Source organism: Peromyscus maniculatus, chromosome 1 (assembly GCF_049852395.1).
Source record: "Peromyscus maniculatus bairdii isolate BWxNUB_F1_BW_parent chromosome 1, HU_Pman_BW_mat_3.1, whole genome shotgun sequence".
NCBI classification, from domain to species: Eukaryota; Metazoa; Chordata; class Mammalia; order Rodentia; family Cricetidae; genus Peromyscus; species Peromyscus maniculatus.
In genome coordinates this window covers 118,217,934-118,242,665 of record NC_134852.1, presented here as the reverse complement: position 1 = coordinate 118,242,665, position 24,732 = coordinate 118,217,934, and the positions used below count along the sequence as shown (strand labels likewise).

The window sequence follows — 24,732 nt, the reverse complement described above, 5'->3', positions numbered from 1 at the left end:
TATTCATCTTATTGAAAGTAAGAATATTATGAGGTACATGGTGAAGTACCTTTAGATGGCATAGTGGTGGGTATTGTGTTTGGTATGTCAATTGTCTAAAACTCCACAGGTTGTCAGTAACAAAGCCAAGTCCTGAGCTCATCCCCCTTGACACTGAGATCTAGACAGAAGAGATGTTTTCCCCATTTCAGTGGGTCTTTGTTGCTCATTGAAACTTAACATACCAACATGATTAAATTATAATTTAAGTGTGTCAAATACAAACTTTCTAAACATCATTGACCATGCATCAGTGAATTTTATCGACTGAAGTTCTCCCATGAGCTATTATATGACACCATGTCCCTTCACATGTGTAACTATCTATGTTTTGTCATTCATATTGTGAAAACAATGTTTAAGGCAATTAGATTCCATTTTAATACCTTCTCATTTTTCTTTCAGTGGCAGTATTCCTGATATAGATGGAACCTGGATACTACACAGTTGTAACAGAGTTCATACTTTGGCGGTTAACAGAGGATAGAACAGTATGTGCCATTTTATTTGTCATGTTTCTAATAAGCTCTGTTACCCTAATGGGTAATTTAAACATAATTGTGCTAATCAGGACCAGCCCTCAACTTCACACTTCCATGTACCTTTTTCTCAGCCATTTGGCCTTTCTAGACATTGGGTACTCCAGCTCAGTCACTCCCATCATGCTGAGGGGTTTTCTTAGGAAGGGAACATTTATTCTTGTGCCTGGTTGTATAGCTCAACTCTTTTCTGTGGTGACATTTGGGACATCTGAGTCTTTCTTGCTAGCTTCCATGATGTATGACCACCATGTGGCCATCTGCTCACCTCTGCTCTACTCCACACAGATGTCCTCCACAGTCTACATCCTCCTAGTGGGAGCTTCCTAATTAGGTGGAATTGTGAATGCTTGAATACTTACTGATTGTTATTAAATCTGTCCTTTTGTGGACCAAAGAAAGTTAATTACTTTTTTTGGTCACTATCCACTACTTTTGAACCTTTCTTGTTCTCATGACTTTTCTTTGGAAGCCATTTCCACATTCTCTTCAGGCTCCACCATTGTGGTCACTGTGTTTATCATTTCCCTGTTGTATGTCTACATCCTTGAGTTAATCCTGAAGATGCACTCTACAGAAGGCCACCAGAAGGCCTTCTCCACCTGCATATCCAACTTCACTGCAGTCACTCTGTTCTTTGAGACCATCACATTCATTTATCTGATGCACCAGTCCAGCTACTCCATGGACCAGAAATAAGGTGGTGTCTGTGTTCTACACAGTGGTGCTCCCAATGTTGAAGCCCCTCATCTACAGTCTCTGAAACAAGAAGGTTAAAGAAGCCATGAAAAAACTGATAGCTAAAGCACATTGGTGGTCCTGAAATATTTGAATTTATAAACAGTATAATGAAGTCTGCTCTTGCAAGTGAAGGACAATGTTCTACGTAAATTTGAGATTATATTTATAATATTCTAGACTCATTTTTATCATCTCATTATCAAGAGACTTTTCAGCATAAAAATAATAAAGATAAACTACAAAGATAGTGATTTTTTTCTTTATCCTTTCATTGGCCACCATTTTTTGCATCTGTAAGCACAAATATTTTCACCCCAATTCTGTGTTCTTTGAATGCAGCCCTTAGAATTAAAATGGCAGAAGCTTCTGGAATCCACTGAATGAGGATAACATTGCCATCCATTATCAGTCTGAAAGATGGCCTCCAGCTTTACAGATATCTAAATGGGGCTGGTGTTGGAAGGATGCTGTGGTGGTTTGAAAGAAAGTAACCTTCAAAGAGAGATGCACTGTTAGGACCTGTGGCCTTGCTGGGGGAAGTGTGTGACTGTGAGGGTGGGCTTTGAGGTTTCTTATGCTCAGGATACCTCCTAGTGAGTCAGTTGACTTCCTTTTGCCTGCAAAATGTAGCACTCTCAGCTCCAGCACCAAATCTTCCTGCATGCTGCCATGTTCCCCTTCAAGATCTTAATGTACTGAATCTCTGAAACTTTAAGCAAGTCACCCTCAAATGTTTTCTTTATAAGAGTTACCATGGTTGTGGTATCTCTTCACAGTAATAAAAACCCTAACTAAGACAGATGCTGTTCCCAACAGGATTCCTCTTGTGGTTCCTCTGTTAGTGAACTATAGCCCAACCAACTTGGAAGATAACCTAAATTCTCTCTTAGTTGATGGCTGTTATCTTTTAGTAATCTGTTAATAAGAACACCCTACTGAGGATAATTGGGATGACCTTACTCCTGTAGAGACGAAGCACTCAATGTACTCTTGGGCAGTTTCACTATTGAGAACTATATGATGCATAATTCTATAGTGTTTTTGAACAATTTATTTATTGACTCTAGAGATGATTTTTTTGTTTTCTTTTTTAAGATTTGTTTATTTTTATATGGATGAGTGTTTTGTGTGCATGTATGCCTGTCCACTGTATACTTGTCTGGTGTCCAGGAAAGTCAGAGGTGGGGTGTCATATACCCTGACACCGGGGCTACCACTGGTTGTGAGCAACCATGTAGGGGCTGAAAATCAAACCCTGGCTATCCTCAAAATCAAACCCTGGTCATCTGCAAGAGCAACAAATGTTCTTAACCTTTGAGTCATATCTCCAGCCCTGTATTTTCACTGTTTTATGCATAATTTCATTAGAAAAACAATAGTTTTGGAATTCTTTCTCTGAATCAGACTGTTTTGTTTTTAGAATTTAAAATTATTTGTGTTATAATCAACCCCTTTTGGTGCTCACACATCATTTGTCTTTTGTGAAAAATGCATTTAAAGAAAAAGTATAACGTTTGAAGAACTGACTTTTTTCTTTAGTAAAAATGTGAATATTTGATTAATCTTAATACATCTTATATTACACAATGTGCAGTGATTTCATGGTCTTCAATATCAAATCCAATTTTTCTGAGTGCTGGGAGAACAATCACTTGTGGCAGTAAGGCTTTGAAATTGAAAATTTGATGGAAGCCTCATAAATTCTATTTCTTCAGATTTTCCAGTAATGTTTTAATATCACATAATACAAATTAAATTATTTTCTGCTCTAAATAATGAGGGACAAATGTTCTCTACACAGATGCTAACTCTCTGGATAAAGTACCCCTATAGGTTTATTTAGGGCTAAGCACTACATACATAATCGGTACTGGATACCATGGTGCTGTCTACAACTACTTCCTATGTAGCATAATAAGAAAACAGAAAGTCACACTGGACCTAAGAGAATCATTCTGTCCTCACAGGCATTTAGTGACTACATTATGTGAATGCACATGATAAAATTTTATTTCCACTGGGGTTTAGGAATGAAGAAACAAGCAATATAATTATTAAATATTTATTCTTTGTAATTATATAAAAGTAAGCAGAGGAGGATTCTTTGCATATGTAGCCTTCCCATATTTCATTTAAGATTGTCCTTAGTATGTATTTTGAAACCTCCTATGATACAAAACAAAATGGCCTAAGGTGCTTCTTAATGTAGCTACAGCTGGTATATTTAAGTTGACAAGGAATGAGCTAGGTATATTGAGTATTAAGTCCATGAAAGTTTTAGTTTTTCCTCCATCATCTAGTACATGCTTTTATTGTATTCCTCATCACCCCTAACTCTACCTATATTTTTCAGTTGGAATTGGGAATGTCTATTCAGTGTGATTGTTCCTTCTTCTCTATATAAGTAGCTGCTTATTTACTTATAGAGTATTAAGATTTTTTCCAGTAGAATAGGATAAAATAAAGGATCAGGAGTTCCGGGGTATAGCTAGATAAATGATGGTTATGGGAAAGTATGGAATCTCATCTAATATGAAGGAATATGTGAATATGAGGGGAGTACACTGTGAGATCAAGAGATCAGAGTTCCCAGTGTGACAAACAAATGTCTGCATAGGGTCACTAAAGCTATTAATTCAAGTTACTTGAGGTTTCTCAGATTAAATGTGTCATGAACTCTATCCATCCTATACAATTCCTGTACACTGTCTAACTGTCTTTAATGTCTTAGATCTTGAGAATATAGATTTTCAGTGTCTAAGAATTCTGTTCTAGGAAGCTCATCCATCCTTGTGCCCACCCATCCACCTGATATTCATGGTTTGATTAAGTCTAAAATGTTATCAAGGACTAGATGTTAAATAAGTGAATGTTCTAGCCCTAGTCCTCAAAGTGATGACCATGAAGTCATGAGAGACAGATAAAAAGAATTGAAGTTTAGATTACCAAGTGATAAAGTGTAGGTCTTTAGAAGATGCTATGGAAACACACAAGGAGAAATAGACTTATCTGAGAAGGCAGCATGTTGGTAGACTCAATAAGGGTCTTAGATGGGATCTTCCATTTTTAAATGAAGTCTATTCTGGGCTTCAGCTCACCAAAACCAGTCTGGATACCACCATTTCTGACTATCCACCTGCCAAGAAAGTATTTCAATTAGATCCTAGCCCAGCTCCACTCTCACAGATTCACCTGGTCATCTGGTGGCAAGTTGATCTAGCCTGAGGAAGACTTGGCTATGGCACCAGTTGAAAGATAACCTTGCCAGTTTGGATTGTTATCTTGAAGAATTATAAAAATGCCTTAAGTAAAAGTGTAAGACAGGCCAGGCAGTGGTGGCACACAGCTTTAATCCCAGCAGTCGGGAGGCAGAGGCAGAGGCAGGCAGATCTCTGTGAATAGAAGGCCAGCCTGGTCTCCAAAGTGAGTTCCAGGAAAGGCACAAAGCTACACAGAGAAACCCTTTCTCGAAAAAAAAAGTGTAAGACAGTATGTGTGGTTTCAGTTTTCAAGCAGTAAAGGAAGAAGTGGACTGCTACATTAAACCATAAGAAGTTACTATAGTTTAGTGGCTTAAAGAAATACAAAATTGTTATCTTATACTTCTGAATATATAATATGATTCTTACTGATATGCAGCCAAGGAGTCAAAAGCACAAATCTGCTCTAGAAGCTTAAGAGACAATCTATTTCCTTAGTCTTATGAGATCCTAGAAGCCACTCTCTTCATGGTTTCTAGCTTTCTTTCTCTGTAGTCCACACCAGCATGGTTACATATATATATATATATATATATATATATATATATATATATATTTGTTTTTAAGTCAATGCTTTACTAACATTTTTTTCAGCTAGCCTTCTAGTTTTAAGAAGTTTTATCTTTGAGCCGGGCGGTGGTGGCGCACGCCTTTAATCCCAGCACTTGGGAGGCAGAGGCAGGCGGATCTCAGTGAGTTCGAGGCCAGCCTGGGCTACCAAGTGAGTTCCAGGAAAGGCACAAAGCTACACAGGGAAACCCTGTCTTGAAAAACCAAAAAAAAAAAAAAAAAAAAAAAAAGAAGTTTTATCTTTGTAATATGTCCATTTTTGTAAGATTATTTATCAACTGACCAGTTAATTTAATTTATCTTAGAAATTTAGCATATTGCTGGTTGGTAGAATTTGTTCCTGGGCACATTTGAGAAGCCATTACTATGCCTACCACATTAAGTAGTGAAAGACATTTTGTTTTCAAGAAATTGTGTGTAGCTGAAGTTTTCCTGCCTTGCCCACAATTAGGACAAATCTTTTTCACCCACCAGTCCTACAGCCGCTCAGACCCAACCAAGTAAACATAGAGACTTATATTGCATACAAACTGTATGGCCATGGCAGGCTTCTTGATAACTGTTCTTATAGCTTAAATTAATCCATTTCTATAAATGTATACCTTGCCACGTGGCTTGTGGCTTACTGGCATCTTTACATGCTGCTTGTCCTGGTGGTGGCTGGCAGTGACTCCTTCTTCCTTCCTATTCTTTCTTTTCTCCTCTCTGTTAATCCCGCCTGCACTTCTTGCCTAGCCACTGGCCAATCAGTGTTTTATTTATTGACCAATCAGAATAATTTGACATATAGACCATCCCACAGCAATTGTGACCATCAGAAACATTTTCTCTAATTACTCCTGCAATAACTAATACCTAAGATTCAACAATCTTAATGTTTTATGTAAAATTTACACAAAATAAGTAAATATTAAGTGCACAGAAAAGATCTTTCTTGACATATGTGTGCTGTGTAAATCTAATTAACTTTATTAATAAAAACCAGGAGTCAGATATCAGGATATATAATGAAGTATTTTCTCTGAATTTATTGTTAATGGACTAGATATTGCTAATGTAATTATTGCCTTATATATTTGTATATAGTTATTGTACTTATTGTATATAGTTTCTCTGTGTAAGTTAAAACCTTTACTTTTTATTTAGACAAAAAGAGAAATATTTTCTGATATTTTGCTTGTGTTCTCTCCAAATTGCTTGGAGTCAGAGGACAGAGCTAGCAACTAGTTAACCAAAGAGGTCTGGAGATATGTACAGAGAGGAGACAAGAAGTGATAAGATATGGTGTATACAAGATCTCAGCCTTTTTGGTCAGAGGAACGAAAGAGGTAGGAAGTCACTGGTGGCTGCTCCACTACTTCTCTGATAGTTGAAGGAGAAAAATAATGTTATGTGATAGAAATAGGCTAAAACTGTTCCTTTCCAACAAACCAGCCCTTTGGACTGAGGAAAGGAAGACACTCCAGAAATAAAAAGGAATAAATCTATACTTACTGAAACACAAAATACAGCTTAAAACATAGAGCAAAACCGAAAATGACTTCAAATAAAACACACTTTTCAACATTAACTTTAAAGTTTTGTTTGTTTGTTTGTTTTTCAAGACATGGTTTGCTGTGCAGCTTTGCACCTTTCCTGGATCTCACTCTGTAGACCAGGCTGGCCTTGAACTCACAAAGATCCACCTGCCTCTGCCTCCCAAGTGCTGGGATTAAAGGAGTACACCACCATCGCCCAGCAACTTTAAATATTAATGTCCTCAACTCTCTGATTAAAAGACACAGGTTAACTGAATGGATCAAGAAACAAAATCCATTGTTGCAAGACATTTGATTGCACTATGAATCTCTGAGACTGTTAATAAAATTGACCACGGATCGGGGCACAAAAGCAGCAACTAGTTGAAAAGAAATAGCCATAAAGAGTATGGAGGACCCAGGGAGATAGATAGATAGATGCACAGGAAGGAATGGGAAGGGACTTAGAGATTCAAAGTCTTCTCTTTTTAGAGGAAGGGGTCTGGGAAGTAGGGACAGACATGCTTGCTGGGTCTCCAGTAAAAAAAAAAAGGAAGGTCAGCTGGCTGTTCCTCTGTTATTTCTTTGATTTGTCAGGTTTTCACATCAATATCTGACTCCCGAGTCTTTATTGGGAATAGAACAATTTAGATAGAAATAACAATAGGCATCCAGCACATGGCATGAGATCACTCTAACCCACAGTGGCTTCTGCCTCTTCATGCCCATGGGACACTCTGTAGTCATAGTACTTACAGTAGCCACCAGCCACTGCCCACCCCAGTCTCAGACACCACCATTGCAGCCACTGCTGCTGTGGACAAACTGAAAAGTTAGCAGATTTGATCAGACACCAAGGAAATATTTGAGGAAAGAGTTAAGCAATATTAAAAAAGAAAAATCTTTCCCATATTAAGAATGGAAAATATCACAAGGCAGAGTGTTACGACTCTGTATAGTGCAACAATGGATGGCTTGAAAATGAAAAAAATAAAGGAAGGGATCACAGACTTGGCTGGGATTGACATAATGCCAATTATAATTATCATCAGTTTGGTAAATTTTATTTTATCCTTAAAATGGGGGTTTGATAACTGTACCAAATATGAAAATTTCACTTGTAAGATATAAGCCTTAAAAAGACCTACTAATGAAAGTAAGGAAAATATTCAGACACAGACAGAGGAATTTAGACAAGCGTCTACCATATCATTACATGATGAGACTGAAGAGAGTGGCCCCAAGGATATTAGAAAACCAACCTTAGTTTATCCAGTTACTATACAAGAACAAGCAGCAGACAATGGGCACCCCAAAGGGTATGCAAAAGTTAAATATAATCCTATAGAAATATTAGATTTGAAGAGGGTTTAAAAAGTGGTCATTTCAAATGATATGAATTCACTCTGTGTGAAACAGGTATTAAATTCATGGGCAACTCAGAATAGGATTATCCCCTAAGACTGGAAATATTTAGATACAGCAATATTGAAAATTGGCCCTCAGTTACAAAGGAGAACATGGTGGAAAGAGGAAGCTAGTGTCATAGAAAAATGCAATAGTCCTAGAGGTATTGATATCAACAAGTACCAGTTTCTGGGTGAATGCCAATATGATGAATTGCAAAGAAAGTGTGAATGTGGTGATCACATTTTGGCTTTATGTTGTTTAGCAGCTTTGAATGTTTGGGACAAGGTTGAAGAATCAGAAACGAGGTCTGAGTCATTTACTAAAATTATACAAGGCCCAAAAGAAGCCTTCCCTGATTTTTTACAAAGATTGATTTCAGCTGTAAATAGAATGATACCAGATCCAGAAGTCAGACAAATATTAATTGAATCTTGTGGAAGCCCACAAAGGTTTTCTAGTGAGATCTGAGCTTGCTTTACACAGCAGAGCTGCATTAGGGGATGGCTTGAACACGTGCAAGGTCACCAGGTGTTTGGAATGGTCTACACCTGGCTGTGCTGGGGGGAGGTCTTTTGCTCCACCCCTTGGCATTCCTTTAAAAAGTCTTTTAGTAGAGACAGAAGGGGCCTGTGGATTAGGATCCAGGCCCTCCCAAGCTGTCCTATGTTTTCTAACTGCCTCTCTATATATACTTTTATCTACAAATTTCTCACTTCTCCCTACTCAAGAGTACCCTGGGTCATAAAAGTGGTGGCTAGTCTGCCACAGAATCTTCAACATTTGAAAATGCTAATTCAGAATGCAAAATGGTGGTTAGGCCTTTAAAATAAAGATCAGCACCAACAGATGAATGGATTAGAAATAAAGCTGATATTTAATCTCACACTTAGGATGCTACCTTGTTAGAAGTAATTTCTAAAAATTTTAAGAAAAACAAAATGTCAGATGTTTTAATTGGGGTAAACAAGGTCATCTGAAAATGAACTATAAGCAGGGCATTCTTAGAAACAATGTTTTTTGTAGGGATAATTCAAGCAGATGGCCCAGCCTTATGGAGTATGCAGAAGGTGTGGCAAAGGCCAGCATTGAACCAATGAATGAAGATCAACCAGGGACAGGTATAGTAACTCTTAGCCCTTTGGAAATACCTTAGGGGGCCTCCAACAGTCACCAATATCAAATGCAATTCAGTCATTCCCTGTCAGCATTGGAAAAACTCATTCACAAAGCAATTAAAAGACTTGATACCTGTTATTAAAAATCATACCATTCCAGATGTGATCAAGTACAGAACAGCTTCAGTTGCTAAAACAAAACAAAACAAAAATCAGGAGAGACAATTCAACAGATATTTTGGCAAACTTCTATAAATGATCAAAGGCCAAAACTAAAAATACAAATAAATGACATTGTAATTCAAGGATTACTAGACATAGGTAGAGATGTAACAATAATTTCACCAAAATCTTGGCATCCAGATTGGCCTCTTCAGGACATAAATATTCAGCTTTTAGGATTGGAACTTTATATCAGGTAAAACAAAGTAAAAGGTGGGTCAAATGTATGGGGCCAGAAGGACAAATAGGAAAATTAAAACCATATGTGGCTAACACAGCAATAAATTCATTGGGGCATGATTTGTTACAGCAGTGGAAAACACAGATTAGCATTTCTCCAATCTCAGAAACAAACCATAAAATAAATAATGCTTCTGAGAGAAATTTTAAAGATATTACCAAGAAGAATCACAGACTCTTCAGGTTGTACATAAGTGGGACAAAGAAGCTGTTGGTCTTTCAAGGGTACCGAAGCCCTACCTTTAAAATGATTAACAAACCTGTGTGAATAAATCTGTGGCGATATTGTGTTCCCCAAAATATTGTGCATCCTAATAAACTTTTCTGGGGTCAGAGAATAGAACAGCCACAATATTAAACATAGAGGATAGGCAGTGGTAGCACACACCTTCAATCCCAGCATTCCAGAGGCAGAAATCCCCCTGGATCTCTGTGAGTTTAAGGCCACATTGGAAACAGCCAGGCATGATGACACATGCCTTTAATCCCAAGAAGTGAGCCTTTAATCCCAGGGAGTGATGACAAAAACATAAAGATATATAAGGCATGGAGATCAGAAACTGGAAGCATTTGGCTGGCTAAGCATTTGGCTGGTTAAACATTCAGGCTTTCAAGAAGCAGTTCAGCTGACATTCATTCTGGATGAGGACTCAGAAGCTCCCAGTCTGAGGAAACAGGATCAGCTGAGGAACTGGCGAGGTGAGGTAGCAGTGGCTTGTTCTGCTTCTCTGATCTTCCAGCATTCACCCCAATAACTGGCCTCAGGTGTGATTTTATTAATAAGACTCTTTTAAGTCAGGCTAAATAAATCAATAGCCTTTGACATCAGAAAATTACAGGCACTGGAACAGCTGGTACAGGAGCAGCTAAATGTTCAACATATTGAAAAATCAACCAGTCCTTGGAATATTCCTATATTTGTCATTAAAAAGAAATACAGAAAATGGAGAATGGTAACAGATCTATAAGCTATAAATATGGTGATCCAGCCAATAGGTTCTTTAAAACCTGGAATTCCCTTGCCTTCCTTATGACCTAAAGGGTAGTCTATTACAGTGATGGATTTAAACGCTGCTTTTATAATATACCTTTAAAAAACAAGATAGAGAAAAATTTCCATTCACAGTGCCTACTTTTATTAATGACCAGCATATTGAAAGGTACCATTGGAAAGTTCTTCAACAAGGATGTTAAACAATTCCACTTGTTTCAATATTTTGTAGAATAGTTACTAGAAATAATTTGTAAACAGTTCCCTCAATCTATAATTTACTATTATATGTATGATATCTTATTGCTGATTCAGATACATATACCTTAGAAAAGATGTTTGATGAAGTAAGTAGAATTTTGCCTTGTTGGGAATTATAAACAGTTCCTGAAAAAATGCAAAAAGGATAGTCTATGAATTTCCTAGGATATAGGATAGTTTTACAGAAATCTAACCAAAGAAAGTACAAATCAAGAGAGATCAATTACAAACTCTTAATGGTTTTCAAAAATTGCTGGGAGATATTAACTGACTCTGGCCCACAATTGGATTAACTACTCAAGACATAAGTAATTTATTTCAAACATTACAAGGTGATAAGAACTTAAATAGTCCAAGAAAATTATCATCTGAGGTTGAGAGAATTGACTCTGGTAGAAAAGAAATTACAGGATGCATATGTGGATTGCTTAGATCTGGAGCATGATTATATTCCGATTATTTTACCTTCTACACATTCTTCCACAGGAATTCTTATGCAAAGAGAAGATAATATCTTAGAATTGATATTTTAGCATACAAACAGAATTAAAAATTAAAGGCCTATGTAGAAAATTTTCCTAAATTGATTCTGAAAGGGAAATGAGACTTCACCAGTCAACAGGAGTAGACCCAGCTGAAATTGTGGTACCTTTTTACTAATGCTGAAATTACCTCATTATGGGCAGAAAATGAACATTGGCAAAGAGCTTGCATTATTTCTTGGAAGAGATGAGCAACAAAAATCCCAAAAGCAAGAGGCTGCAGTTTATAAAAAGAACTAATTAGATCCTCCCTCATATAGTAAAATGAATACCAATTTCTACAGCTCCATGTTCTATACTGATAGAAATAAATCAGGAAGGGAGGATTATAGTCAGGAAAAATAAGTGAATGTTAAAAAGCTCAGTTCAAAAATCAGAATTACATGCTATTGTCCTGGTGTTATTAGATTTTCCAAAACTTCCTAATGTAGTTACTGAATCTCGATATGCATAAAAAATTATTTTACATATCAAAATTGCTGAAATTATCCCAGATGATTCAGAATTAACTTTATTGATTCAATTACAATAAATAATTAGAAATAGAAATTACCCCTTGTATATAACACATATCAGATGACATATGGATCTAACAGGCCCTCTAGCACAAGGTAATAATAAAATTGATAGCTATTGGTAGGAAATGTGCTTAAAGTTTCAGTGTTTCTTAAGAAACATTATGTTAATGCAAAGCTTTTAAGAAAGATTTTTCTATAACTTGGCAACGAGCCAAGGAAATTATAAGGTAAAGTTCTACTTGTTCTTTGTATAACCAAACTCCATTATATGCAGGTAGTAACCCTAAAGGTACTCAAATAAATAAAATTTGGCAAATTGATATGTTTCATTTGCAGAGTTTGCAAAATTGAAGAATGTGTACCATATCATAAATACTTATTCAGGATTTCAATAGGCAACTGCTTAAAGTTCAGAAAAGGCTAATTACATAATTACATATTTATTAGAAGTCATGGCCATTATGTGGATACCTGTACAAATTAAGACTGACAAGTTTCAGCATATGCCTCTAGTAAAATGAAAACAATTTTGTATTTATTGAAATTTTTCCATTTTACATACCAACCCCAATTCCCCTCCCTCCCCTTCTCTGGCTCTCCCCACACCTCTCCCATCCCCATGCCCTCCTCATATGGGGTAAGGCCTCCCTTGGGGAGTCAACACAGGCTGGCATACCATGTTGGGGCAGGACCAAGCCCCTAACTCCTATAGCAAGGCTGAGCAAGGTTTCCCACCTTAGGAAATAGGCTCTAAAAAGCCAGTTCATGTACCTGGGATAAGTCCTGGTCACACTTGCGGGGGCTCCAAAAACAGATAAATCTATACAATAGTCACCTAGATTCAGAGGGCCTAGTTCAGTCCCATGCAGGTTCTCCAGCTATCAGTCTAGTGTCTGTGAGCTCTCACTCGCTCAGGTCAGCTGTCTCTGTGGTTTTCCCCATCATGACCTTGACCTCCCTTGCTCTTATCATCCTTCCTCCCTCTCTTCTACTGGACTCCAGGAGCTCTATCTAGTGCTTGGCTGTGGGGCTCTGCATCTGCTTGCATCTGTTACTGGATGTAAGTTCTATGATGACAATTATGGTAGTCACCAATTTGATTATAGGGGAAGGCTAGTTCAGGCATCCTACTATTGCTAGGAGTCTTAGCTGGGGTCATCCTTGTGGGTTCCTGGGGTTTTCCCAACAACAGATTTCTCCCTAACCCCATAATGGATCCCTATGTCATGATATCTTTTACTGCTCTGCCTCTCTGTTCCTCCCCCAAAGTGGCAATCTTGATCCCTCATGTTCCCATCCCCTATGCCATCCACTCTAGCACCTCCCAGTTTACCCAGAAGATTTCCCCTTCCTGGGACAATCCATGCCTGTCCTTCTTAAGGTCTTCCATTTTACCTAACTTCTCTGGAGTGGTGGATTGTAGCCTGTTTATCCTTTGCTTTGCATCTAATATCCACTTATGAGTGAGAGCATACTGTGTTTGTCTTTCTGGATCTGGATTACCTCACTCAGGATGATTTTTTTCTAGTTCCATCCATTTGCCTGCAAATTTTATGATGTCATTGTATAAATGTTTGACATTTTCTTTATCCATTCTTTGGTTGAAAGGCATCTAGGTTGTTTCCAGGTTCTGGCTATTACAAATAATGCTGCTATGAACATAACTGAGCATGTACCATTGTGGTATGGCTGAGCATCTTTTGGATATATGCCCAACAGTGGTATTTCTGGGTCTTGAGATAGGTTAATTCCCAATTTTCTAATAAGTTACCATACCAATTTCCAGAGTGGCTGTACAATTTTGTACTCCTACTAACAGCGTTTGATTGGAAAGTCTTTTCCCAGTCTTTTATTCTTAGGTAGTGTCTATCTTTAAATTTGAGATGTGTTTCTTGTATGCAGCAGAATGATGGGTCCTGCTTTCATATCCATTCTGTTAGCCTGTGTCTTTTTATAGGTGATTAAGTCCATTGATATTAAGGGATATTAATGACCAGTGATTGTTCATTCCTGTTATTTTTTGGTGGTAGTGTGTGTGTATTTCTCTTCTTTGGGGTTTACTGCTGTGGTGTTATCTATTCCCTGTATTTTTGAGGGTGTATCTGACTTCCTTAGGTTGGAATTTTCCTTCTAGTCCTTTCTGTAGGGCTGGGTTTGTGGATAACTATTGTTTAAATCTGACTTTGTCTTGGCATGTCTTGTTCACTCCATCTATGATGATTGAAAGTTTTGCTGGGTATATTAGTCTAGGCTGGCATCCATGGTCTCTTAGTGTCTGCATTACATCTGTCCAGGTCCTTCTGGCTTTTAAAGTCTCCATTCAGAAATCGAGTGTTATTCTGATGGGTTTGCCTTTATAAGTCACTTGGCCTTTTTCCTTTGCTGCTCATAATATTCTTTCTTTATTCTGTACATTAAGTTGTTTAATTATTATGTGGCAAGGGGACTTTTTTGGGGGTCCAGTCTGTTTGGTGTTTTATAGGCTTCTTGTATCTTCATTGGCATTTCCTTCTTTAAGTTGGGAAAGTTTTCTTCTATGATCTTGTTGAAAATATTTTCTGTGCCTTTGTGTTGGTATTCTTGTCCTTCCTCTCTCCCTATTATTTGTAGATTTGGTCTTTTCATGGTGTCCCAGATTTCTTGGACATTTTGTGTTATAATTTTTTTGTCATTGGTATTTTCTTTGACTGACAAATTCATTTCCTCTATTGTATTCTCTACACCAGAGATCCTCTCTTCCATCTCTTGTATTCTGTTGGTTATGCTTGCATCTGTATTTCCTCTTCGTTTACTCAGATTTTCTATTTCTAGCATTCCCTCTGTTTGTGTCTTCTTCATTTTTTCTATTTCTCTTTTCAGGTCTTGGACTGTTTCCCTCATCTGTTTCATTGCTTTTTCATGGTTTTCTTTCAAGGATTTATTGTTTTCTTCTGCTTTATTTGTCTTTTCCTCTAGTTTTTTTTATAGCATTCTTCCCATTCTTTGTTTGACTTTTCATGTTCTTTATTGATTTCCTCCACTTTTTTGTTTGTCTTTTCCTCCATTTCATTTTTGATTTCTTCTTTAAAAGCCTCTAGAATCTTCATGCTGTTTTTCTTAAGGTTGCTCTCTTCTAATTCTTCCATTTTGTGATGTTCAGGTCTTACTGTTGGAAGAGAGCTAGGTTCTGGTGATGCTGTATTGCTCTTTAATTTGTTGTATGTACTTCTGCCTTGACATCTGCTCATCTCCTCGTGGATTCATTCTTGATCTTATCAGCACCGAGCTGACAGATTCAGTGTATCAGAAAGCGTCTCTTGGTCCAATGAGAGGTGGTGGATTCTGTTTCTCAGAAAGCCACTCTTGGTCTAATCAGGGCTGGCAGATTCTCTGTCTCCTGAGTTTACTCTTGGTCTAATGATAGCTCTTTGTCCAATGAGAACTCTCTCTTTCTCTGGGCTAGATGGGACTTCTCTGGGCCTGATGAGAGTTCTCTGAGCCAGGTGGGAGCTCTCTGGGTCAGATGGGAGCTCTCTGGGTAAGAGGGGAGCTGGGGGCTGTTCACCAAGTCTCAGGAAGTGGCGAGGGTCTTGGGTGGATGGGTGTGGGGGCAGGTCATGTCGATTGCAGGGCCTGGGGGTGGTCTTAGAGAAGGGGAACGTTCCCACAGGGGCCCCACCCAGTGGCCAGAAACTGGAGCCAAGTTGTGCAGGTCTTCCTCAGGAAATGCTGGTGCCCAGGGATGGATCCTGGGGGCAGGCCTCCCTGGGTATGACCCCAGACACTCTCCTCTGGTCTGGATGGGAGCTCTGGGCCCGATGGGAGCTCTGGGCCCAATGGGAGCCAGGGACTGGTCTCCAATTCTCAGGAAGTAGAGGGGGGGCTCTTCAGGTGGATGGGTGTGGGGGCAGGGTGTGTAGATTGTAGGGTCCACTGGGGGGGATCTCTGGTCTGGATTGGAGCTCTGGGGCAGATGGGAGCTAGGGGCTGGTCTCCAATTCTCAGGAAGTGAGGGAGGTCTCGGGCAGATGGGTGTGGGGGGCAGGGCATGTAGATTGTTGGGTCTGCTGGGGGGGGGGTCTCTGGTCCAGATTGTAGCTCTGGGCTCAATGGGAGCTGAGCACATCTCACTTTTCATGGTGGCAGCTGGCAGCGTCTCTCTGCCTTAGCCTTCCACTTCCTAGAATTCTCCTCTCTGCTTGTCCCATCTATACTTCCTGCCTGGCTACTGGCCAATCAGCATTTTATTTACGTAGAGTGATATCCACAGCAGTTTTACTTCTTCCTTTCTAATTTGTATCCCCTTGATCTCCTTTTGTTTTCTTACTGCTCTAGCTAGACTTTGAGTACTATAGTGAAAATATATGTGGAGAATGAACAGCCTTGTCTTGTTCCAGATTTTAGTAGAATCGCTTTGAGTTTCTCTCCATTTAGTTTGATGTTGGCTGTTGACTTGATGTATACTGCCTTTATTATCTTTAGGAATGTTTCTCTTATCCCTGATCTGTCTAAGACCTTTATCATGAAGGGGTGTTGTATTTTGTCAATGTCTTTTTCAGCATCTAATGAAATGATCTTTTTTTTCTTTCCATTTGTTCATATGGTGGAATACATTGACAGATTTTTGTGTGTTGAACCATTCTTGGATCTCTGGGATGAAGTCTACTTGGTTATGGTGGATGATTATTTTTATGTGTTCTTAGATTCAGTTTTCTAGTAGTTTATTGAGTATTTTTGCATGTATCAATGTCCCTGAAGGAGGGATATTGGTCTGTAGTTCTTTTTTGTTGTTGTTGTGTCTTTGTGTTGTTTGGGTATCAGGCTAATTGTAGCCTCATAAAAAGTGTTTGTCAATGTTCCTTCTGTTTCTATTGTGCAGATGAATTTGAGGAATATTGGTATTAGCTCTTCTTTGAAGTTCTGGTAGAATTCTGAGCTGAAACTTGTGGCGATATTTTATTTGTGCTGAAATGTGGTGATATTTTATTTGTATGTTAATAAATAAGGTTTGCCTGAAGATCAGAGAACATAGATAGTTAGCCATAAACAAAAGTCAGGTGGTGGCAGCACATGCCCTTATTCTGATCACATGGCAGGCAGAGTCTCTGTGTGTTCAAGGACATAGACAAGCATGGTGACACATGCCTTTAATCCCAGTACCAACCATAAGGACCTGGAGGTCTGTACAGACAGGCAGTGACAAGGAAGTGAGGTGGTTGTGATAAGAGCCAATGATAAAGCAGAATAGCAAAGCAAAAAAGGCACAGATTAGACAGGAAGAAGCAAGCGCTCTTGGGAAGCTATGGTGGTGTGGTGAGCTAAGGTTACCTGGTAGCTATTCCTATTTCTCTGATCTCTATGGCTTTCACCCCTGAATTTGGCTCTGTGATTCTTATTTAATAAGACTGTTTAGAAATTCATCTACAGAAACCATCTAGCCCTAAGCTTAGTTTGAATAAGGGTTTATCTTTTTGATTTCTCAAAGAACCAGCTCTTTGTTTCATTGATTCTTTGTATTGTTTTCTTTGCGTCTATTTTATTGATTTCAGCCCTCAATTTGATTAGTTCCTGTCTCCTTCTCCTCCTGGGTGAGTTTGATTCTTTTTGTTCCAGCACTTTCATGTGTGCTTTAAGCCTCTGGTATGAGATCTCTCTAAATTATTCATGTAAATTCTTTATGTGGGTATTTAGTGCTATGAACTTTCCTCTTAGCACTGCTTTTATGGTGTCCCATAAGTTTGGGTATGTTGTGCTGTCATTTTCATTGAATTCTAGGAAGACTTTAATTTCTTTCTTAATTTCTTCCTTGACCAAGCAGAGATTCAGATGAGCATTGTTCAGTTTCCATGAGTTTACAGACTTTCTGTAATTTGTGTTGTTGTTAACTTCTAATTTTAAACCATGGTAAGATACAAGGATTTATTCCAATTCTTTGTATCTGTTGAGATTTGCTTTGTGACAGATTATGTGGTCAATTTTGGAGAAAGTTCCATGAGGTGCTGAGAAGAATGTGTATTCTTTTGTGTTTGGGTGTAATGTTAAATAGAAGTTTGTTAAGCCCATTTAAGTCATAACATCTGTTATTTCCCTTATTTCTCTGTTAAGTTTCTGTCTGGCGAACCTGTCCTTGTGTGGGGTTTGATGTATGATTTAAGCTTTATTAATGTTTCTTTTACAAATGTGGTTGCCCTTGTATTTGGGGCATAGTATTCATGATTGAGACTTCATCTTGATGGATTTTTTTCCCTGTGATAAATATGAAATGTGATTCTCAATCTCTTCTGATTAATTTTAGTTTGAAGTTTATTTCATTAGATATTAGGATAGCTACACCAGCTTGCTTCTTAAGTTCATTTTATTGGAATAAAAAAATCTTTTCCCAAGGCTTGGCTCTGAGATAATGTCTGTCTTTGAAGTTGAGGTGTGTTTCTTGCATGCAACAGAAGGATAGATCCTGTTTTCATACCCATTTTGTTATCTTTTGTCTTTTTATAGGTGAATTGAGTCCATTGATATTAAGAGATATTAATGACCAGTGATTCTTAATTCCCATTATATTATGGTTTTGTGGTGTTGGTCAGTGTGTGTGTGTGTGTGTGTGTGTGTGTGTGTGTGTGTGTGTGTGTGTGTGTGTGTGTGTTTCCCTTCTTTGTGGTTTACTGGTATGGATTATCTATTGTCTGTGTTTTTGTGGGTGAAGCTAACTTCCTTGTGTTGGAGGGAGTTTCCCTTCTTGTACTTTCTATAGGGCTGGTTTTGTGGATAGGTATTGTTTAAATTTGTTTTTTTTTTTTCATGGAATATCTTGTTTTCTCCATCTATTGTGACTGAAAGTTTTGCTGGGTATAGAAGTCTGGACTGGCTTCCTTGGTCTCTTAGTGCCTACAAAACATCTGTCCAGGACCTTCTGACTTTCAGTTTCCAATGAGAATTTGGGTATAATTCTGATAGGTCTGCCTTTATATATTACTTGGCCCTTTTTCCTTTGCAGCTCTTAATATTCTTTTTTATTCTGTATGTTTAGTGTTTTGATTATTATGTGGCAAGGAGACCTTTTTTTTTGGTTCAGTCATAGTTGGTCTGTACACTTCTTTTTTAAGGAATTTTTTATTCATTTTAGATACCAACCACAGATCCCTCTCTCTTCCCTCCTCTTGCCCCTCCAGCGTCCCTCCCTAACCCACCTCCCATTCTCTCTTCCAACAAGGTAAAGCCTCCAATAAGGAGTCAGCAGAGCCTGGTCCATTCAGTAGGGGCAGGTCCAAGCCCTTCCTCCTGCATCAAGGTTGTGTAAGGTGTCCCACCATTGGTAGCGTGCTCCCAAAAGCCAGCTCATGTACCAGGGATGGATCCCAATTTCATTGCTTGGGAACCCTCAAGCAGATCAAGCTACACAACTGTCTGGCTTATTTAGAGGGTCTAGTCCACTTCCATGGAGACTCCACAGCTATTGGTCCAAACGTCATGAGTTCCCACTAGTTTGGTTTGGTTGTCTCTGTAGGTTTCCCCATCATGAACTTTTGATGCCCCTTGCTCATAGAAGCCCTCTTCCCTCTCTTTGACTGGACTCCTGGAGCTTCACCTAGTGCCTGGCTGTGGATCTCTGCATCTGCTTCCATTAGTTACTGGATGAAGGCTCTATGATTAGTTAGGGTATTCATTAATCTGATTTCTGGGGTAAGCCAGTTCAGGCACCCTCTCCACTATTGCTAATAGTCTAAGCTGGAGTAATCCTTGTGGATTCCTGGGGACTCCCCTAGCACCCAGTTTCTAGCTATCCATATGATCTATCTATCTATCTATCTATCTATCTATCTATCTATCTATCTATCTATCTATCATCTATCTATCTCTTTCATTGCTCTCCCACTCTGTCCCTGTTCCAGCTCAACCATCTCATTTCCTTATGTTCTAATCCCCCATCCCCTACCCTCCATTACTCCACTTATCTCCAGTTTACTCAAGGAGATCTCATCTATTTCCCCATCCCAGGGCAATTCATACATCCCTCTTAGGGTCCTCCTTGTTAGCTAGTTTCTCTGGAGCTTTGGGTTGTAGTCTATAGATCTTTGCTTTACATCTAGTCTCCACTTATGAGAGAGTACATACCATGTTTGTCCTTCTCAGTCTGTGTTACATCACTCAAGAAGATATTTTCTAGTTCCACCCATTTGCCTGCAAATTTCATAATGTTTTTTTGTTTTGTTTTGCTGCTGAGTAGTACTCCATTGTGTATATGTACCACATTTTCTTTATCCATTCTTTGGTTGTGGGGCATCTAGATTGTTTCCAGGTTCCGGCTATTACAAATAATGCTGCTATGAATATAGTTAAGCAAGTGTCCTTGTGGTATGGTTGAGCTTTCCTTGGGTATATGCCCAAGATTGGTGTAGCTGGTTCTTGAGGAAGACTGATTCTCAATTTTCTGAGAAGTTGCCATACAGATTTCCAAAGTAGCTGTAAAGTTTATACTCCCACCAACAATTGAAGAGTGCTCCCCTTACTCCATATCCTCTCCAACATAAGCTGTTATCAGTGTGTTTGATCTTAGTCATTCTGACAGGTCTAAGATGGTATCTCAGAGTCATTTTGAATTGAATTTCCCTGGTTACTAAGAATACTTAACAATTCCTTAAATATCTTTCAGCCATTTGAAGTTCTTCTATTGAGAATTTTCTTCTTTGATATTCTGGTGGAATTCTGCACTGAAATCATCTGGTCCTCAACTTTTTTTCCCTTGGGAGACTTTTAAAGATTGTTTCTATTTCCTTAGGGGTTATGGATCTGTTTAAACTGTATATCTGGTCTTGATTTAATTTTGGTATGTTGTACCTATCCAAAAATTGTCCATTTCTTTTAGATTTTCCAATTTTTGTAGAGTACAGGTTTTTGAAGTATGACCTGATGATTCTCTGGATTTCCTCATTGTCTATTACTATGTCTCCCTTTTCAATTTTGATTTTGTTAATTTGGGTGTTCTCTGCCTTGTGGTTAGTTTGGATAGGGGTTTGTCTGTCTTATTGATTTTCTCATAAGAACCAACTCTTCATTTCATTTATTCTTTTTATTTTTCTTCGTTTCTATTTTATTGATTTCAGTCCTCAATTTGATTATTTCCTGGTGTTTATTCCTCATGAGTGAGTTTGCTTCCTTTTGTTCTAGAGCTTTCAGGTGTGCTGTTAAGTTGCTAGTATGAGGTTAGAAATTGTAGAACAACTTTTTTATGTGGGCATTTAGTGCTGTGAATTTTCCTCTTAGCAGTGCTTTCATAGTGTCTCATAAGTTTGGGTATGTTGTGCATTCACTTTCTTTGAATTTTGGGAGGCTTTAATTTTTTTATTTCTTCCTTGACCCATTGGTGATTCAGTTGAACATTATTCATATTTCCATGAGATTGTAGGCTTTCTGTAATTTTTGTTGCTGTTGAAATCTAACTTTAAGCCATGGTGATCTGATAAAAACAAAGGAGGTTATTCCATTTTTTTCTGTATTCTCCTTGTACCTTTATGGGCATGTCATTCTTTAGGCTAGGAAAGTTTTCTTCTATGATTTTGTTGAATATATTTTCTGTGCCTTTGAGCTGGAATTCTTCTCCTTCTTCTATCATTATTCTTAAGGTTGGTTTTTTCATTGTGTCCAAGATTTCCTGGATGTTTTGTGTTAAGAATCTGTTCAATTTAACATTTTCTTTGACCAACCTATTTCCTCTAATGTATCTTCAATGCCTGAGATTCTCTCTTCTATCTCTTGTGTTCTGTTGATTATGCTTGTATCTGTACTTTCAGTTCATTTACCCCAATTTTCCATTTCAAGAATTTCCTTGGTTTGTGTTTCCTTTATTGCCTCTCTTTCAATTTTCAAGTCTTGAACTGTTTCCTTCACCTGTTAGATTGTTTTTTTTTCTTGGCTTTCTGTAAGTGACTTATTGATGTCTTACAATTTTTTGTTTGTCTTTTCCTCCATTTCTTTAAGGCATTTTTTCTTTTTCTCTTTAATGGCATCTATCATCTTCACAAAGTTATTTTATGAAGGTCATTTTCTTCTGCTTCTTCTATGTTGGGATGTTCAGGACTTGCTGTTGTAGAATGATTTGATTCTGGTGTTGCTGTATTGCTCTTTATGTTGTTGAATGTATTCTTACACTTCAGTCTACACAATTGGGTTGAGGTAACTGTAGGTACAGATGATGATTCTTCTTCCAGTTGGTGCAGGTGGTGCCGGTGTCTCTGGGCTGCTCTTTCTCCAATTAGTGCAGATAGTGTGCCTCCAGTGGCCTTTGATGTCCTGGGGGATGGTAAGTTTGCTGATCAGCTGCTGGGGCTCTTTCTCCAATCAGTGTTGGTGGAGTCTGTGCCTCTGGTGGCCTCTGGTTCCATGACAGATGGTAGGACTGATGACTGTCTGCTGGGGCTGTGATGCATGGAAGAGGAGCTCAGAATGTGTCCCAGAGCCTTGGGCCTAGAGAGTAGGGTTGTCCAGCCAGGAGGCTAGCCACTCACCTCTTCCTCCAATTGGTGTTGGAGTCTGTCCCCACTTGGGACATTTATGTATCAATATAAAAGAAAGATTGAATGTTACCTGATCATCAAATATTACCAGAACAAGCTCTAGGAATCATCTTCCCATAGCAGGGCTTCCTTATGTAGGACTCGAGACCATTTTTGAAGTAAGACCATAAGTATCTGACCACTAGACACACTCATCTTTATTAGCATACCATTGAAAATACTGTGAAGAAAATCCAATGAGGTGAGAAAATTGGGTGTGTCTGTGTTTTCATATATATATATTGTGCTGGCTGTGATATTCCATAAAATCCCAAGGGCTTCATTCTCTTCATTATTAACAGACAGTATTACAACTGCAACGATCCAATTGGTTTTGGATAACTGTAATTAGCATGGGCTAGACTGTGATCATCAGTGACATCTCTGAGAAGCAGGTGCTTGGAACTACTGTCCTGATCATCATTGTGTAATTGTAGTTATGCCTTCAAGTGCTACATGTACAAATGCAATATTTGCCTCTCTGTGACAATATTCTACATTCTAATTCAGTATTAATGTTTTTGTATGTATGTTTTTACTCCAAACACTGGGCTCCTAAGTTTAACAGCAAAGCAGTTATTAAAGACACTTCTTTCCAAAGCCAGCATTATGTCTAAGCTAATGCTCCATTTTAGATGAACCAAAAGTTCCTTCCTTGTTCCTAAATTTCATATGATGTCCAACGTGTGATGTTATTTTTAGATTGTTCTGAACTATGTTAATTATGAATGTTTTTGAGATAATGCCATGAAAATGTTAATTTCCTTCATGCTTTAAAGTGATTCATATAAAAATTTTTATAATTATTCAGCTATACTGTTCCCAATGCTTCACTACATCATCGTTTCTTTTAAATGTAGACCAAGAAATAGAAATATAAGTCAAAATGTTTCAGCATGAATTCAAAATAAATACCTCTTTAAACAAAGCCAATATTATTTGACATACAATTTACATTATTAGACACAAATTCTGTTTTACCCGATGCCCTCATTTTTTACTTTTTATAGTTAGCATACAAAGCAATGGGTTTCATTATGCATTTTCACACACATGCATATGTGGAACTGGGTAGTAACTGATTTGTTCAGTCTAGGCCACTGGGACTGCCCCCTCAGGTGAGGGACAAAGCCAGCTCTTCTACATCCATGCCACCAGGCTACAGGTCTTCCACACCAGCAGTGAGGAGTCGGACCATCTCTCCTGTGTGTGGGACCAGTTGTCTCATGAGGGGCAGGGCCAGCTCTTTTGCTGCACTGGCCAGTGAGGGCCAGGCCCAGCTCTCCCAGGGCCAGGAAAAGGAGGTACCAGCTCAGCACAGCTCTCAGATTTCAACATGCATGGTTCCTATGGACCCCTATGGTAACATGGGCCACAGAGATCAACACAGACCCTAGCTGTAGCAGGATCCAAGATACAGGCATTGTATTTGGCAGCAGCTTGGATCTGGATGTTACCGCGGCCCCAGTAGCAGCACTGGCACCCAGATCAGTATGGCTCTAGTGGCAGCATGGCGCTAGGACACCAACATGGTCGCAGGTGGCTGACCAGACCCTGGGCATCTCCACAGCCTTCAGTGGTAATTGAAGCTATGGAGATCAACATAGACCCTGGATCTGATAGGGACATAGACCCAGACATGGCCCTCAGCAGCAGCTCAGTCATGGATATCACCACGGCCCTAGGTAGCAGGACAGCCCACCCAAATCAGCGAGGCAGCAGCATAGTTCTTAGGCACCAATATGGACTCAGGTACCTGTCCATACCACAGGCATCCACTTGAGGTAACTGAAGCTACAGATATCAACACAGACCCTGGCTGGTGTAGGATCACTGATCTAGACAAGATCCTTGGCAGCAGGTCAGGAGTAGATGTTGTCATGGCTCCTAGTGACAGTCTAGGCCACTCAACTCAGAGGGGCCTCAGCAGAATGGCCCTTGGACACCAACATGGCCACAAGTGGAAGCTCAGACACTGGGCATTTGTGTGGACTTTGGTGGCAACATGAGCCATGGATGTCAACACAGACTTCAGCTGAGGTAAGACCATAGACCCAGACATGGCCCTTGACAGCAGCCTGAGCTCAGATGTCACTGTGGTCCTGGGTGGCAAGCAGGCCACCCTCATCAGTCTGTTCCTCACCACATTTACTTTTCCAGGTCTGTCTCTTTCCATAGCACATGAACAGGTCTGCCTCTCTTTCTCTCTCATTTCTCCACCATATATTTGCTCCTCCTAAT

At 38.9% G+C, this 24,732-nt stretch overlaps 1 pseudogene; it reads left to right on the top strand.

Moving 5' to 3' along the window:
* Window positions 1–365: 365 nt before the first annotated feature.
* LOC102907174 (olfactory receptor 5p57-like) lies at window positions 366–1,401 on the top strand (annotated as a pseudogene).
* Window positions 1,402–24,732: the final 23,331 nt, after the last annotated feature.